The sequence below is a fragment of the Ptychodera flava genome, unplaced genomic scaffold (assembly GCF_041260155.1).
Source record: "Ptychodera flava strain L36383 unplaced genomic scaffold, AS_Pfla_20210202 Scaffold_106__1_contigs__length_256847_pilon, whole genome shotgun sequence".
NCBI lineage: Eukaryota > Metazoa > Hemichordata > Enteropneusta > Ptychoderidae > Ptychodera > Ptychodera flava.
In genome coordinates this window covers 98,797-112,151 of record NW_027248288.1, presented here as the reverse complement: position 1 = coordinate 112,151, position 13,355 = coordinate 98,797, and the positions used below count along the sequence as shown (strand labels likewise).

Sequence of the window (13,355 nt, the reverse complement as noted above, 5' to 3'; positions counted from 1 at the left end):
AAATATACTTTAATGATACGCATTGCTTGCTCAATTTATGACATGTAGACATTTACTGTGCTACAGGAACTGATATGATTTTATTTTTCCTTATGGATTCCAATTTGTTAGATATGTCGTAGATTATGTTAATCAACTGATGATTTCTTTGACCTGTGTAAGATATACATAAACTGATGTAATGTTGTTCATTTTCTACACAGTTGCTATCACAGAGTTAACAGACTGTGTCGTTTACCTTTGTTTTATTGTTATGTCTTATTACAATTTTGAAAGGAAAAACTGCATGATTACCTAGTCATAATATAACAAGGCAGTCTTGGAGATCAATTTTATTGCTGGCAGTATTGTAAGCATTGAAATTCAAGATTTATCCCTTTTTAATTGTATGTTATAAATACATTTTGTGCATCTTTATTGTTATTTTATCAACTTGGATTCTCTTTCCTACTTTTTATCATACTTATTTGGAAGTGGGTAGATTTAGACCAATTGATTACTCGGTTTTCATTGATCAGATGCATTCCCAAATGCTTGTACAGGTTCATCTCATACTACTTACTTCTTAACTGCGTCCAACGTTTATAGCGAACAATGTTATAGCACTATGCATGCCCGTACTGAGAGTACTGAAAAATCTCAATCACATAGGTTCTCAAAATCGAAGAAGAGACACAAAATAAAATTGTGAATGCGCTAAACAGATAAGGATAATCAAACCTGCCACTAACGTTGATAACAATCCATCTATGTTCTTTTTCCTGCCATTTTGTAAATTCAGAAAGCGTTGGAATAAATTATGGCTGAACAGGATTTGCTACTCTAATACATTCAGTTAAAATTTACTAGATAGACTGATTACGTTCAGTAGACTGATTATGTTCAGAATATACCACATTTAGCTCCCTTTGACCAGTATATTTTCCCATATATTTGAAAGTATTACTTTGTACTGCAACATTTTTACATTAATAGAGCTAGTCAGAAAATGCAGCGGTCAGAGAACATGTGACATAAAATGCAAAGTTGCGAGAGGCTAAAAAGTGGCTGGAGATTAAACCTACATCTACGGAATAAGGAACTTTACTGTTAGGGAGGCATGTACGATTGATATAACGAAAGCATTAAGATCGAAAACTGTTCCACAAACAGATAAAATAATTTTTCGAACCTAAAAATACATGTATTTAGGCAGTGAAAAGAGTAAGGGGGTGTGCCTCATTGTTAAAATTTCGAAACAAAAAATAAAACCGGTTATTAATGTCCAGATTCAATCCTAGAAAGACAATCGCTGATGTGTTACGCTTTATAAGCAAAAGCGAAAACTAGAATACTTGAAACGAATTCACAGTAACTGTTGACGGTGATTCTTCGCCCTTTTCGACCCGTCGGGCAATACTGAGCAATGATCATGCCATTCGCATGTTTTAGATATTTCTTGACAATTTAGATATTGACGTGTGTCTATCTGACAAATACTAATTATCTGACAAAAATCAATTTACTAGTAGCCAAAGGATATGAACCTTAGCCATACCACTGAAGTCAATTTAAAGAAAATATATCATTACAACGTGTTTGTACAAACTTTCCCCTTGTGTTTCAATTAATAATGTCAGTGTTATCAACTACTAGATGTTTTAACCTTAATGTGAAATACTGGGATAATCCTGCAGGAATAAGCAATCTCAGTAACAAATGTACTAATTACATACATGTGAGGGAAATAGGTCAGCTAAAGGTTTTCAAGCTATATAAACTAAACAATTTCTTCGTTGATTCTAGAGGGCGCGCTAAAATTTGGCGACGATGTTATCGTATCGCTCAAGACGGGTACTGATGTCTATTATTTCAATTTTGTTAGCAGATTTAGCCGTGAAAATTACACAATTTGGATTTTCACCTCTAAATAAGTTTCGCTTTGCTAGTCAAATATGACCACCGCCATTGTAAGATTTAAATACTAACATTTTCAATGACAGTATGGCAACGGGAATCCAAATCATCTTCAAGAAGATTGGATAGTACTGTTTCGATAAGCGTATACAAATGATAGAGCTAACGCAGCTTTATTTCTAATTGCAAACGCACAACCTTTGTACTAATATGATATTTTGTTTAATGAGCGGCGCTTGAAATCAAGAAATTTTGTGGTGATCATCTAGTGATTGGGTCTCTTCAATTGGAATGCGAGAGAGAATTTTTAACGTTGTCTTTGCCACCTCAAGTCCCCTGTGATGTTTACTTAATATCAGCACAATGAATTGCCAATAATACGGACAAAACCATCCCGATACCTACCTTAAGTGGTGAAACCCGTTCCCTCTCTTGCCCTTTTCCCGCCATCTTCGGTATTGATGACATCATCAGCATCCCTATGCATGAGATATTTCACATAGCATAAAGCAGAACTCTTATTTATATTATATTTCCACTTCGTTCCTGATTGATACTACTGGGTGGTATAAATACTGTTAAAAACTATCTACTGTTGATTGACCAATCAGAGTGCTCAATTCAGGGTGTTTTATTCACTCGTAAAGCCTTGGTTACGATCATAATGCGGATTGCAATAGTGGGGAGGGCACTGAAGCACAGAAAATTGCGGGGTAAAAAAATAAAATTAAACCATACACCATTGAAATTGTTTCTGCAATACTTTAATGAGCACCAGGCACACTTTACATAAAAGCCCTAGGGCTTTTATATAAAAGGCCCTAGATTTGCTTTTTTAGAATAAATTATCCAAATAAAGAGTATTCAAATCAAAACAGACTTATTTCAAAAGAGACGTCTTTTCCGGTGAATTCAAAGCACGCAGCTGGCTTATCGTGGTTTTCGGTGCGAGTACTGCGGTCAGCATCCTCAGACAAATCGATTGAAACCGGAAGCTTAGAGAGTGAATTATTCATTTCATTCTTGGCAGGGTTGGACATGGACCTTTGCCCGCCGGTGTTTGAAATAGTATCGATATCTGGTTTCGACTCCTGTGAATACAAAAGGCTTAGCATAAATTACACTACTTACCACAAATCTTACAGTTCGGTCAGACAAATTATTCCTACACATGTTGCATATAACAATCGGTATCCTGGAAACACTAAATGCATTTTCAAGATAAAAATTACAAATTCCTACTTTTTGGATGATGGTGGCTGTAAGAGGTCCGAGACATGACGTAACTGTTCATCAGACGGGCGCTTGTACACTCTGACCGCATCAATACTTCTGTGACCAGTGCGCTTCATAATCAGATCCTCTGACACACCTGCTTGATAAAGTGCTGTGGCAGTGGTGACCTGAAATATGACATTTAACACAGTAATATCCTGTGAACATTTCGGCTAGATTTTCCCAAATTTTCCTCGAAATCTCTCCTACTTAATTTAACAAGTCACGATGAAATTGTGGGTTTGCCATATTTTACTCTGAAAGCTAACAAATCAATCACCCAAGAGTTAAGTTGAGGTAATGTGAAAACGTTGGCATTTTTTTACTTCCATTTAGAAATTTTCACACAGCCTTATTTTCACTACTGAAATGATTTTCAAATATTTTCTTGAGGTATTGTAGTACATTGAAAACGTATTATTCTTGCAGCATCTTACCTTCCCACAGTGATTTGTATATTCTCCCTCAATTCCAGCACTTTTAAACATGCGAGACATGTAGTCTCCTAACAGATTTTTCCCTATGACCTGAAGGGAAATTGGACTTTGTCGTCGCTTCTGGCAAGGGGTCGCCGATAAAATGGTCCCTTGGATGGAATGTACGAAATGTATTTATTGAAAAGAGCAACAACACATCGTTCAGTATCATCACGATTCGCGTACTGTTTTATCACTTTATTTTGGACATTGCGCTGATGAACCCCGTGCTTAATATTTTTACTTTCTCTGCCAATATACTGAATGTAGCTTCCAACACTGTCCGTACCAAATGCAAATTGAGTCACTTCAAGGCTGCGGTGTTCTGTTCGTCTCTTCCTCTGAGTCCAAAACATTTGCAAGTATAGAAGAAGATTCCGTATGACAGCCCAAGGCTACTATACAAATTAATGGTATTAGTATCCCATAATAATTTTTCATGTTCTGTTGTGATGGCATTTTTCGACTCGCGTTTGCAGCCTAAACCTTCAGCATGCATCTTTTTCATCATACCATCAATCAAGAATTTGCCAACTTGTGACAAAGTTTGAATCCTTGTCAACTAAGAAATTCAGATCAAAACGCTCAAAATTATGTCTTAAATGTCGTAGGAGTCCACAGGCCAACTGATAAAGTGCGTTTGGTATGTACTTCTCGCTGTCACGTTTACGGACTTCCACATAAAAATACTGCAGCCAAAAATTCAGCTCCGTGGCACTCACCTCACTGAAATCAATGGGCACTCGGTCATGCTGCGATACTAAAACGCCAATAGAATTTCTATTTTCTACCCAATCATTCCAAACCTTGGTAGCCCATTTTGTATTCGCCTGTGTAGTTTTAGGTATTCTTGTTTCGCGAATATCCGAAAAATCATTTTGATTTACAATTATTTCAAACCTCTTTGTGTTGCTCTTTTCATCAACGGATTTCGAAGTAACTTCTATCCCGATGTACATGTAAGAGATTTAAACAACGACACCCACCAACGATGTGACGGCACCAAACTCGAGCTCCTTGCAAGAGTGGAACTAAAATACTCTAAAGACAAATATTAACCTTTGGAGCACGCCACGTCACCAAATTCCAGAAACGAATGACAGCGCCGTAGTAAAGTACTGTCCAATCAAAAGTGAACATATCATATTCTGTAGACATCTGGTACGTTTTTCTCTAATATTCAAATTTGGTAACACAGCGGAAACCAGCTACAACACAAAATCTGCTGTGGTACAAACATAAACTAATGTGCCCTAGGGCATTTATAGGATGTTCCATTACATTGGAAGGCTATTTCACAAATAAAAGTTTTAATCCATATCCTAAACATGTTACATTGACAAAGGGGACGGTTGACGTAAACACATTGAAAACGAGAATATATCAGTTAGGGGCGATAGTTTTTAAGTTTATCCTATACATAATGATTCTGAAAGTAGGCATAAATCTTCTTTCTTAGCTAAATATCGACCTAAAGGATTTGTCACGACCAGAACGTTTTCTGACACATTCATCAAAACTTGAGAGGTGTTCAAGTGCGTAATGGATATTCGCGTTAGTAGCCCGAGAGATGCCTAGCCCACTAGTAGATCATTTCCGGAAATCATCGTTTGGAAAGTATATCGAAGCAAATCATGGAATATTTTCATCAAGCTTGAACTGGATTAGCCTGTTTATTAAGGTTTACATTTCAGCTACGCTAGATCTTAATAGCAAGCAAATTTGTATAGTTAATCGCACGAACTTGTAAACATCACGAGGCCGAAGGCCGAGTGATGTTTACAAGTTCCTGACCATAAGTGTGGTGATTACAACTGTAACAGCTCACCTACGAGGTGCGATTAACGACTTATACCACGAAAAACAGGCCAATCTTCTCTAAAATTTGAAAATTACTACCAATAAATTGTCGACTTTTCATTTGAACACCCACAATGGAATGGAGCGACCCATTGTACGTCGAAAGGTTCACAGAGGTCATTATGCACCTGGCATGCGAGTTTGGGAGAATGACCTTTCCCAGACAAGTAGGACAAGGGCTCTGGTCAATGCACCTGAGATGCACCTGTGTAGAAGGAAACTGTTTTAGTCTGATTGGTTAAATAAAATGGCTTGCCTTACTCTGCCGTATTGGCTATTGGCTAGGGAGAAGGCATTCAAATCTGTAGATGCATGTGATTGCCTCGTGGATGCATCAGGCTTTCAATGCCATTTTGGTGTTTTTGACTGGTCAAGATGGATCTTGTCAACTTGTCTGATCTGATGACCCTAGAGACTTCCTAGAGGTCCATGGACGGCCATGTAAAAACAACCAAAGTGGATTTTACACGGGCAAACTGCCCTATAAGAGCAGCCGCTACTACAGAGTTCATCCAATCCACGATGTGTAGTTCAACTTATAAAAAGAACTTGGCGATGATACCGCCGACAGGACCGTACTATCGACGACCCTTGCCAAGGGGTAATCTAGTTCTCCTACCAGAAAGTAGGCGTCTTTACGTGAAGCAAATGTGCGAGATGGCTTGGATAGAAGGCCATCACACTGGGCATTCTGGCAAGGTAATTTATTCTTTCACTAAGATATTTATACAATCATAAAACGAATTCTATAAAGTTATAAAATAAAATTCATTGATCAAAATATTTTGTTGTGTGTGTGGCAATATCACAGAATTTCTTTCCTCTATTCCACAAACGTATTAAATAAAAAGGCTGTACTTATTTCCATGCTATTTGTGACATATGTTTTGTGTTTGATAATTTCAGGTGAATGTGGCAACATCTTTGTATGTACCATCATGGATTCGATGAGTAGCCTATCAAAGAACAAACAGGTCACAGATCAGATGACGGTTTACGCGCCTCAAATGTTTGTCGATCTCACTACAAAAGCATGTGTCGAATACATCTACCATTTTCATCTAGTGTTAAATCAGAGGAAGCTGTAAGTAAACCAGTTTCTTAAGTTGCTACGAAACAACATAACAAAACAGACAGGATCGGTCCAACCCAAGAAGACGCCGAATCAAAAAATAGACAGAGATCTTCATCAACAAATCATGTTGCTTATATTGAGCATGGTTCAAAGAAAGTTAAAATTGAATTATAAAATGTGATGTTATAACATATCAGTTGAAAAATTGTCTTTATTGTGTTATTGAATGTGTGTGAATGCTTTAGGCATCTCGACTGGACCTATTGTTCTCATGCAAATAAGTAATCGTTCATACTTTTTTCATATTTAAATGAGTAATCACTACACTTTTATTGATATGATAATGATTTTCTTTCATTAAAGTGTGGTGATTACTTATTTACATATGAATAAAGTGTGACTGATTACTAATTTGCATGAGAACAATAGGTGGCAGTCGTGATTTCAGGGATAAATGGATGGCAAGAACAATAGGTCACATGACCTGGAGTGGTATAAGTTAAAATATACAGTTGTTAGAATCTTCTCGGCAGCGACTGCATTTATTAGAACTGAATTATCTTAGCGATTGACCCGGGCGATCGACAAACACCGTGACTATAGAAATAACGGATGATGCGCTGACCATTAACGTTTATTTATGGGCAAAAATTAACGGGCGAGGCTTGCCGAGGCCGTTAATTTGGCTTAAAAGTTTCCTCTTGCCCGCGCACATAAATAAACGCTAAATGGTCAGCGCGGAGTCTGTTATTTCAATTATATTATCAACGAAACCCCCCCCCCCCCCCAAAAAAAAAAATAATAAAATAAAAACCGTCACAATTTACGAAAATATGCCATGCGAACGACAACGGGGCCCAAGAACCTGTTATTAAGTAGTGCGCGCTGCAGAAATTTTGCAAATCCGAAGATCTCTTTGAAAAAAGCGTCTAAACTTGGCCCACAAATGGCCCATTTTATTTGGTTGATTGTTATCTTTGTACAAATCACAATTTTCGTTTTAGCCGTAAAGTTACTAGCATGTTTACGATATTATTCATATTCACGGGCATGAAAACATACCATTACTGTGTATTTGTTGGCAGTCACGTGGTTCAGCTCGACCAATTAAAACGCAATGGACAGGGCATGGTAATATAAAAGGATTTAATGTACGTATACTTTCGAGTTCTGTTCTCTTGCGCAGAAAAATCAATCAAAAGTTGATAGTTGCTACATGCCTATTTAGAATTTTTGTTGAAAAAAAGTATTTATCTAAGGCTAGTGACTTAATTGCCCACCCTTCTCCCCGAAATGGTACCGCTGAAAGTTCTTAGAGTGATTTGCAGAACAGATTTTACTGAATGTGGAGCGGTGAAAACTACGTACACAATCACAGAGTAATGAATGACAGAAACCGATCGAGCGAGTCTCGACTGATACCAGACTTGCGGAAACCTATTTATCTAGAATACAGGTATTTCTCAACATACTGCAATACAAATCTATTTCAATGTATTCTGATGTATCTTATCACAACATTAGTTGATCACAGTGTACTGACAATGACATCAGTTGACGCAACCGTAAGGAAAGAAAAGGAGTTGGGTTGAACATAAATAAAGACAACAGCTCATACATTAATTCAATCTTTATTAGGGAAACAAATGTACAGATGAGAATATATGACACTATTTTCTTTGTCTTGGTTTTTTATGATGCTTTCACACATCATATGAATTGGCATTTCCTTTGTGACAGCAGTTTAAATATAGTGTGTCTTATTTTTTTAAGGTTTTCACGGCAATACAAAGGCCCCTACGTTTTTAAAATTAGATAAAATAATCCTTTTTGACATTTATACCACGCAATGAACTATTCCAGAACTAGATTTGTTATTAGTAGCCATAGTTTTCTCTCAAAATTCCAGGGACATGGCTCAAGTTCTCTGGTGATCAATGAATTTTATACTACCTTGAGTAATTGGCTATCCTGTCATTCTGTATCAAGTACTGAAGTTTTCAAATCTAGACAAAAGACCTACTTTTTGAGGGAAGTTATCCATGTGACATTGTGTAAGGCGCCAGTGAACATTTGATAGATACCTGACACTATCTTAATTGCACAACTTACCAAATCTTATCGTATCACTCTGACAAAATTTTGCCTCCTGAATTTTCTAGGCTTAATAATGGCTGCACAAAGTTGCTAGAAGCTTTTTGAACAATCAATGCAAAGTCACAACAAGAATTTAACATGAGATAGTAACTTACATAAATACATTCATGATTTCAATGAACACATTCATCAAGAAATGGAACAACTAAGACGTAGTCAAGATTTAAGATTGATAGTCGTGCAGAAGTTTTTGCGGTCTATTTTCTCACATTTTCTAAGAATTTAAAATTAGAAAAAAAATTGGAAGAAGGGAGTTCGAGAAAAATATTCTTATTTTGCGTTGGCTCACTATTTCTCCCATAGTTCTTGACCAAAATGTATTTAACATGTTTTGACTGTTGTGATATTTTCTTCTTATATGATTATTCTTCAAACGCAGGTTCATGTGGTATCACATGTGTCATATTTCCTTTGTGGGAAAACAGCAAATGCAGCACAATATGTCATCTGAAGAGAGAAATGTCTATTCTAAAACAAAAATCTCATCTCAAATCTATATTACTGGTCAACATTGCAGAACAAGCAGTTCAATTTATTTTATACTGGTTTGTCATCCTATCAAGTAAGTTTACTAATTGCCTATCTCCATCAATTATATGTATTTCTACTGGCATGGTGAAAACTGTCTCATCACATGAAATCAGAGGATGCTGTGAATCGGTTGATAGCTTTCACAGGAATAACAAAATGATATTGTGAATTTATATCATTACGGTAACTTATACAAACTCTGACAGATTAACAATTTGTCCTGTTTGTTTTAAGGTAATTAATGGTCACACAAGTTATGTCAATGATGTTGTTTTTGAACCAACAGAAGGTAAACAAATTGCCAGTGCCAGGGATGGTCACACTTGTTGAGTCTGAGACTTAGATGGACTCCAGAGGGCGTGATTTCCTTTGTACTCATCTGGTATATCTGTGTGTTGGCATTCGGATGAACCAGCCAAGGTAATTTGTCACTGAGCCAAACAAACATTCCTGCACGTAGTTTGGTTTGGTGTTTTCCACAACAATCAAAGATCTTGAATAAGGTGGTGTTCTTTTGACCTGTAAGAAAAATAATCGCAATCATACCAATCCATAATCCAATAATACTAGGTCAAAGTTTGTAAGACAATAGTTGTAAACATAGACACAAAACAGCACAGAACAGACAATAAATAGACAGTACACAAACAAAGTCAAAGTCATGAAAGAAAGATATATGGACCTCTGGCCAAAAGACCAAGAAGTGATGTCAGGTGTTTCGAAAATAGTAAGCGCATCCTGCCCCACATGTGGCACCCGCCATATATCAATCTGTAAGTCAGATAGGTAGTAGTCACTAACTAAGGCCCCATGTCACCGATGCCATCAGTGATCATTTGTCGAAGAGAGATATTGTATTTATCTACCAGCTTGCGATACCTGCCAAAAAAGCGTTTGAATGTAGAGACAAGTCTTGCTCTGGTGTAACCTTGATTTAACAGTTTGTAAGAGAGATGGCCATGTCTCTCTACAAAATCACCATATGAACTGCATGCTCTTGTATATCGAATAAGCTGGGAAATGTATAACCCATAAGCAGGTGAGAGTGGAATATTACTGATGAGGTGTGGAAAATTGATTATACTAAAGTTGAAATCATCTCTCTTGTCATATAGTCTAGTAGAAAGGTGACCATTAGAGTCAAATTCAAGTAAAATGTCCAGATATGAAGCAGAAGAGGCCGTTTCTGTAGTTTCTTTAATCTCCAATTCTGGAGGATAAATCATAGCGAGATATTTACTGAATTCAGAGTTATTCTATGAAATAACATCGTCTATGTATCTAAATGTAAGGTTGAAAGTACGAGCTACAGAGACCTTTTTCTGCTTGATAAGGTTTTGGATAAATTCTGCCTCGTATGAGAACAGAAATAAGTCGGCAAGTAAGGGAGCACAGTTAGTGCCCATGGGAATTCCTATACACTGTTGGTAAATGTGTCCTCCAAATTCAACAAATATGTTGTCAATGAGGAAATCAAGCATACTGATAATGTCTTTCTCGGTATAAAACACTTTAGCGTTAGTAATATTTTTAACAAAATATGTAGAATTATACCCTAATACCACATATTTGTAACGGCGTGAACCGTTTTTGTAGAAAAATGCTTGGTTGATGATGTTTTTCAAGCGTTCTTTCAATTTATCATGTGGTATTGTGGTATACAATGTGGAAAAATCGAAAGTTTTAATAGATGTTATTTTTGAAACAGATCTTGATTTCAAATTTTCCAAGAGTTCCTTCGAATTTTTAATATCCACATTTGATTTATACCACTCCGAGAAAAGACAACATCACAGTATGCTTGAAGTCCCCGTTTAACAGTACAAAGAACAGAAGTCAGTATCTTCGATAACTCTGTTGTTGAACATTTTGAAGATCCTGCGATAAACCTAGCTTGTAAGGTGTTTTGTGGAGCTTTGGTATCCAGTATAAGCTAGGCAACTTATTATGGTCATCCTTTGTTGTAATATAAAAATTATCCATGAATGACTTATGGTTTGTTGAACATTGATTGTCTGTAAGTGGAGTTGGTGGAGGTCTTAGTTACACCAAGTTCGTCTATAAGACATTCAAAATAATACTTCTTACAGACAAATACAATGTTATTGGCAGCTTTATCAGCAGGGACGACAACATATTTGTCATGGATATCATTCAAACACTTAACAGCATCAGGATCTTTAAATACAGAATACGGTCTTCTGCAAACATGTGATCTTAGTCGACCAATACGGCCACGCACTATTTTCCTCACAGATTTGACCCATTCTGACAGTGTGTCCAGCTCTACATCCTCCCTTTTAGCCCATTTCCTGGCATATTCTTCAACAGAGTCCATAATGATCTTAAAATTATGGTTCCAGTTGATCCTGCGAGGTTCTCTGAACTTGGGTCCACAAGATAATATCTTACGAAGGTGGTGATGTTCAACCAAGTTCAGATCACCAGTAATGACATGGCCAACTGGAGTATATTTGAAGGGAGATGTAGAGCAGTCACAGGATGCTGGTGTTTGAAGGAATTCATCAATTTTTAAGTGCCACAATGCCTTATTGTAATTGAATATTTTATTGGAGATTGTCTTGGTGTATTGATATGACAGAATAGGTACAGACTGGTTCTTAAAGTATACAGGTATAGTTGATGTAACCTTTTTGTTGTGAAGTATATTGCTGATATTAATGGCATCAATTCCTTTGTTAGTAAATGGAAGATGTATGAAATGACGATGATCATCAGTCATAGGTTCAGCACGAACAGGCTTGTATAGTCTGTATAGTGCAATATCAGCAATAATACTAACCAGTCTGTACGGTTGTTTGTTCGGATCTGTCAAAGACAATCCCAATGCATAGACATGCAACCTTCTCAAGTCCTTGATGGAAAGAGCAAATAATGTGATGGAGACCTAAAGGCTTCTGCAATAAAAGAAGCAGTTCATGAAATTTGTCATGGCAATTGGAGGTAGCTGATGTATCCAATTTAGGCCGATGGTAACGCCTATGTCCATGACTACGTCTTCTACGGACAGAAGATTCAAATAGGCCCATCACATTCACTTCTGAACAACCAGGACTTGAGAGATTGCCTATATCTTTGATGTTGTCATTACAACCATAAGGCATTGCGGTACCTAACTGTCTAATCCAGTGGTATTCTCTCTGTCTACGGAATGGTGAACTAAGTGTGGGACTGTTGGTTGAATGGTATATTTTTCAAGAATACGGACATGCATAGACAAAGTGGAGTGATCGTCCTGGTTAAAATGCTTATAAACTTAGGTTCAGTGTTTCATCGATATCATCAACACAAAGCTTGAATAATGGGAGTGGTCTTTTATCAATTGTCAAAGTGAGGCGTGGTGCCTTCAACATCATTCATACATCTTGAATAAGGACAAAGCTCTCCCTACCCCTAATAAAACACAATCTGAAACTCTTAGCAACTGTAAATATAGCAAACAAACAAGGGTGACCCAATTCCAGAAAAACATTACTGATAGATTCACTCTGATGCTGAATGTCCTATGATTTTATTGAGTCTACATCTGTTGAAATTTGGATAGCTTAGTTGACACTGATGCCTGCAACTAATCAGGCCAGACAGACACCAATATCTAGAGTGTACTTGTTAAAGTGTCACTTATTTTCAATTTTGTGATGAAAGATAAGTGAATTCTCAGTGTTTCCCCCGGGTTCCAAAATCTAGCAAATTTGGCTTGAAGCCATACAAATTATTCGCCAAACAAGGTATTCAGTTGACCAGACATTGGAAATCAATTTTGCAGTTGAATAGAGTTGATTTTCTTTCAAACACATACATTTGATTTAGGCTTGATTCTACCCATGAATATACGCAAGCAGGGGTTAGGTGGCATATCAATCACACTCAGGTCAGGGTCATGACCTCTGACCTTAGTGCATATTCATGATAAGTCCAAATGTTCATGTCTATTATGTAAACAGAACCATAACATTGACTATTTAAATGATGTTTAAATTTCAGTTCAGTGCGGTGGGTCAAAATAATACAACGAATATAGGTAGTCCGGCAGCCAGTGGTGTAAACCTTGCTTTGTGGTCTTA

General features: G+C 36.9%; 2 long non-coding RNA genes across 2 annotated transcripts; one reads left to right on the top strand and one right to left on the bottom strand.

Annotated features, from left to right (window-relative positions):
• Window positions 1–3,160: 3,160 nt before the first annotated feature.
• Window positions 3,161–4,665, bottom strand: LOC139126610 (uncharacterized). The gene is made up of 3 exons (XR_011550660.1): window positions 4,634–4,665; window positions 3,609–3,757; window positions 3,161–3,299 (listed from the first exon to the last, which is right to left on the bottom strand). It is a non-coding gene; the product is annotated as an uncharacterized lncRNA (long non-coding RNA).
• Window positions 4,666–5,812: 1,147 nt separating this feature from the next.
• Window positions 5,813–6,773, top strand: LOC139126604 (uncharacterized). The gene is made up of 2 exons (XR_011550655.1): window positions 5,813–6,206; window positions 6,414–6,773. It is a non-coding gene; the product is annotated as an uncharacterized lncRNA (long non-coding RNA).
• The last annotated feature ends 6,582 nt before the right edge of the window (window positions 6,774–13,355 follow it).